Raw genomic sequence first — 6,000 nt, forward strand, 5'->3', positions numbered from 1 at the left:
AAATGTGGAGAAAAAGTTTTATGTAAATATGAAAAAAGTTTTGTGTGAATATAAATTCTGTTAAACCAATAGCCAGGATAAGAAGCTGAAGGGGTGGGGGAAAAGAAAAAAGGAACAAACAAACAAAACATAAGAGTGAGACCAAAAGTGGGAATAAAGTATGGGAAAAGGAATGAGAAGAGATTTAAAAAGGCTTGAGAGAGGGAAAGTACTCCTATGTCTTTAATGGGTTGGTAGCTGATTTGCATTGTATATTAGTGGGACATATTTCAGCTTAATCACTGATGAATGAGTTACAGTGTGGCTGGAGCATAAAAATGGAGGGTGGCAAAGAAGAAGAGAAGAGGGCAAAGGGGCAGGGGAACTTCAGTTGTGCTTATTGGCTTCTGCAAGGGGCAGTTAATCACTGAAGACTAGACTTGATTGTCTGATTCTTTGAGGAGGGTGGTACAATGTTAGGGTCTGTAAACAAGTCAGGATGGCGCCTGGCATTTGGCAGAGGGAGTGGTTTGTGAAGTAACACCAGTGAGCCATTAAGTGTGGAGATTCCTTATTGGTTGACTGCTGTATCTAGTTTATGTTAACTAAGATAAGCTGTGTGGAATGTATATATACCCCTCCTGTCCTACAATAAACAGCTCTCACTCCTGCTGCATCAATGTACACAAGTTGCTCATCAACCCCCGGTTATTTTGCTGCAGCCGGACTGCGGCAGTACCTGGGTTTTGTTTGTTTCTTTGTATTTGGAGCGATTGTGTCTGCTGGGTATTCTCACAATCACACCTCTAAACTACCATCCTTGTCTTTTAACCACAGTGGTCTATCATGAGGAAAGGGAGCAATGACCTTTTCCACTTGGATTAAATCAATGCAGATTATGTAAGTATGAAACCAATAGTACAGAGCACTATTTCTAGTCCTCCAATAAAAGATTCAGGAAGAACTTTATTTTCTCTATGGTGACATGAATATATGGTCATGAACTAATCTGTTTTATGAGTATTTTTCAAAAAAATATTTTGACAAAACTAATATTTCTTATTTGGAGATTAAATAATAAAAATTAGTTCTATGTGATTAATATTAGCTGTATGCTCCAAAGGAAAAAATATTCTTTCCAAGTACTAGTGAGTTGACAGAAGGTACAAGATATAATACATTCAATTGAGTCTTTTTCTTCCCCTTCCCCTTCTCATTTCCCAACTTCCTCCCCTTCCACTTTCTTTTCTTCTTCTCCCTCTCCCTTTTCTCCTTCTCCTCCTTCCTTCTCCTTCTTCTTCTTCTACCAGGGATTGAACCCAGGGGTGCTTAAACAGTGAGCAGCATCCCCAGCCTTTTTTATTTTTATTTTGAGACAGGGTCTCACTACATTACTTAGGGCCTCACTAAGTTGCTGAGGCTGGCTTTGAATTTTCTGTCCTTCTGCATCGTCAGCCTCCTGAGACACTGGGATTACAGGTGTGCACCACCATACACAGCTGAGTCTTCTTTCTTTTCATTCCTTTCTCTGTCTCTCTCTTTCTATATAGGTTTGTTGTTCTCAAAGTGCACCAGGCATAGGAATAAAAGCATTTTCTAAAATAATTCATTTTGGGGACCCACAAGTCTCTGTTATGTAATCAAAGGCCAAACAGAAACATAAGGCTTTGAAAATGATTGGTAGTGTCATACTTTAACTTATGTGCAGATAGGTCCCCAGAGAAGGCTAATGATGCTATTTCATGTATTTAAACTTGAGAGTAAGTTGATGACGAGTTGTAGAGACTTGCCTAGAATACCTATATCTGCTTTCTTTGCTTCTGGGGATACTGGTAGGATATAAATGAAATGGGTAAGTGGAGGGATATGGGACAATAGACACAGTGTTCTCTGTTCTACTCCAACGGAGCAATTGCCTAATGTTCAAACCGATTTGAAAATGCAAGAGAAGCGCCAGCAGAGGGCGCAGTGCTGGTAGCAGGAACTGGTTAGCAACCAGTTAAATCCATTGTCTTCGAAGGAGCCAGAGAACTTAATCAAACAGAAGTGATGGCAATAAAAGGGACCAGCTTGCACTCTCCCATTACCTGGGGAGCTAATTGTAGACCCTCAAGTCAAAATTTTAACTTTAAGCTATTTAAGTTCAAAATCAGATGTAATGACCCATACTCATCTGCCTTATGGGTTGTTTTATTTTGTTTTTATTGAAGTAAAGCATATATGAATAAGGAGCTATCAGGGAAATGAAGATAAGCCATTGTCTGAACATTTCCCTCAACCAAGAGTATCTTGCTACATTGTGTCATATATTTTTTCCATATATTTTCCACACCCACCACCCCCCGAAATTCATGTTTCATTTAAATGTTGAAATAGCTGAGTCTTTAGGAACCTGGCTGCATATTGGTCTTTTTATTATTATCATAATCTTGGAATACTACCTCTCCTGTGGAATAATAGATCCTTATATGAGCTGTTGGAATGCTCCACAATCTCCAAAAGGGAAATATTTTTCCCCTAAAGGTCTAAAAGAACTTGGCAATAACAAAAAGACAGTGATGGAAACATTAAAATACCTAAGGAAAAGGAAAGCAGATTTTCACCCCATGGACTGCAGTGAGTGGGCCAGTTCACTACCGGTGCAATCATCTTGAACTTAAGAGAAAAATGTGGAAGATTTAGTTACAAATGATTGAGAGGAAACGTAAGGGAGGAAAAAGGGAATTGTTTTTAAAAAGTATGGCTTAAAATATTTTATGAAGTTATCACTATATTTACAGATGGGCTTTTCATTGTTTTAAAAAATTAATATATATATATATATATATGTATGTATGTGTATATATACATATATATATATACTTAAGTATATATATTTAGTAAGTATACTTAGATATTATATATATATATATATATATATATATATATTTTTTTTTTTTTTTTTTTTTTGCTTTTAAGTGAAATTTACCCTTTCAATGCTCAAACATTTCAACAGAGGTCAAAACTTGAGTAAATTCTGTTACAAAGACAATGGAAATTGTTAACAACCAGAAGCAACTACATATATATTTAAATATAAATCCTTCCATCATTATGGAAATATTATAAGATACATATAAGCGGGTAAACAAAAAAATTGCCCTATAATTTTGCTTTACAATTTGTGTAAAAAAGTTTACAAGAATCTTACAAATGAAAATAGACCACAACAAAAATATAAGAAAACAAAATAAAATACAAAACTAGAATTCACTAATGTGATTTTATGATTTACATTTTTTAATTTTTATTTTTAACTTTTTCTAATTTGTTCTAGTCATACATGACAATTCTAGTATATGGAGTATAATTTCTCATTCTTCTGGACATACATGATGTAGCATTACACCTGTCATGTAACCATATGAGCACATAGGGTAATAATGTCTGATTCATTCTACTATCATTTCTAACCCCATACCCCCTTCCCTCCCTTTACTCCCCTCTGTCTAATCCAAACTAACTCTGTTTCTTCCCTAGCCCTCCACCTTACTGTGTATTAGAATCCAAATAGAAGAAAACATTCAGCCTTTGGTTCTTTGAGATTGGCTTATTTTGCTCAGTAGGGTATTCTCCAGTTCCATCCATTTACCTGCAAATGCCATAATTTCATTCTTTTTAAAGGCTGGATAATATTCCATTTTCTTTATCTATTCATCTGTTGAAGGGCACCTAGTTTGGTTCCATAGTTTAGCTACTGTGAATTGATCTTCTATAAACATTGGTGTGGCTTTGTCACTGCAGTATGCTGATTTTAAATCCTTTGGGTATAAACCGAGGAGTGGAACTACTCGGTCAAATGGTGGTTCCATTCCAAGTTTTTGGAGGAATCTCCATGTTGCTTTCCAGTCCCACCAGCAATGTATGAGTGTACCTTTCCCCCCATTTATTGCCAACATTTATTGTCTCTTGTATTCTTGATAATTGCCATTCTGACTGGAGTGTGATGAAATCTCAGAGTAGTTTTGATTTGCATTTCTGTAATTGCTGGAGATGTTGGACATTTTTTCATAGATTTGTTGATTGATTGTATATCTTTTTCTGTGAAGTGTCTGTTCAGTTCCTTAGCCCATTTATTGCTTAGGTTATTTGTTTTCTTTGGTATTAAGTATTTGAGTTCTTTATATATCCTAGAGATTAATGCTTTAATCTGAGTTTTTGCATGTGGTAAAGATTTTCTCCCATTCTGTAGGCTCTCTGTTCACATTTGATTGTTTCCTCTGCTGTGAAGAAGCTTTTTAGTTTGATTCCATCCCATCTATTGATACTTGATTTTACTTCTTGCGCTTTAGATATCTTGTTAAGGAAGTCAGTTCCTAAGATGACATGATGGAGATTAGGAGCTATTTTTATTACTATAAGGCACAGGGTCTCTGTTCTAGTGCTTAAGTCCTTGATCAAATTTGAGTTGATGTTTTTTGTGGGGTTAGAGGGTTTTTAATTTCATTTTGCTACATGTTGGATTTCCAGGTTTCCCAGCAACATTTGTTGAAAAGGCTATCTTTTCTCCAATATGTTTTTTTTTTTTGCAACTTTGTCTAGTTTGAGGTAACCATATTTATGTGGGTTTAGTCTCTGTGTCCTCTATTCTGTATCATTGGTCTTCATGTCTGCTGTGGTGCCAATACCATGCCATTTTTGTTACTATGGTTCGTAGTATAGTTTAAGGTCTGGTATTGTGCTTCCTGCTTCACTTTTCTTACTAAGGATGCTTTGGCTATTCTGGGCCTCTTATTTTTCCAAATGAATTTCATGATTGCTTTTTCTATTTCTATGAACAATGTCATTGGGATTTTAGTAGGAATTGCATTAAATATGTAAAGTGCTTTTGGTAGTATGGCCATTTTGACAATATTAATTTTGCCTATCCAAGACCATGGGAGATCTTTCCACTTTCTAAGGTCTTATTCCATTTCTTTCTTTAGTTTTCCTTTTAGAGGGCTTTCTCCTCTTTTGTTAGATTGATTCCCAAGGTTTTGTTTTTGTTTTTGTTTTTGTTTTTTTTTTGTGTGTGTGTATGTGTGAATGGAGTGGTTTTTCTAATTTCAGTTTCATCACTGATGTATAGGAACACATTCGATTTATGGGTGTTAATTTTATATCATGCTACTTTGATGAGTTCAGTTATTAGTTCTATAAAGTTTCTGGTGGAATTTTTTTGATCTTCTAAATATAGAATCATGTCTTCATCAAATAATGATTGCTTGAATTCTTCTTTTCCTATTTGTATCCCTTTAATTTTTTCCTCCTGTCTAATTGCTCTGCTTAGAGTTTCAAGGACAATGTTGAGTAGATATGGTGAAAGAGGGCATCCTTGTCTTGTTCATATTTTTAGAGGGAATGCTTTTAATTTTTTTCCACTTAGAATGATGTTGGTTTTGGGTTTAGCAAACATAGTTTTTACAATGTTGAGATATGTTTCTATTACCGCTAGTTTTTCTAATGTTTTGAACATGAAAGGGCACTTTATTTTGTCAAATTCTTTTCCTGCATCTATTGAGATATTCCTATGATCCTTGTCTTTAAATCTATTTATGTGATTATTTACATTTATTGATTTCCACATGTTGAACCCACCTTGCATCACTGAGATGAACCCCACTTGATCATGGTGCAGTAATTTTAAATATGTTTTTGTTTGTATGTTATTTCCTAGAATTGCTTGGGAATTTTTTTTATCTATGTTCATCAGAGACATTGGTCTGAAGTTTTCTTTCCTTGATGTGTCTTTGTTTCGTTTTGATATTAGAGTGATACTAGTTTCATAGAATGAGTTTGGAAGGGCTCCTTCTTTTTCTCTTTTATGATATAATTTGAGAAGACTTAATTTTACTTCTTCTTTTAAGGTCTTGTAGAGCTTGGCTGAGAATCTATCTCATCCTGAGCTTTTCTTAGTTGGTAGGCTTTTGATGGTGTCTTGAATTTTTATTGCTTGAGATTGGTCTGTTCAAATTGTGTATGTCTTCCTAGTTCAGTTTGGGT

Source organism: Marmota monax, unplaced genomic scaffold (assembly GCF_021218885.2).
Source record: "Marmota monax isolate L192 unplaced genomic scaffold, Marmota_monax_Labrador192_F-V1.1 WCK01_AAM20220418_F8-fsc00059, whole genome shotgun sequence".
Taxonomy (NCBI): Eukaryota; Metazoa; Chordata; class Mammalia; order Rodentia; family Sciuridae; genus Marmota; species Marmota monax.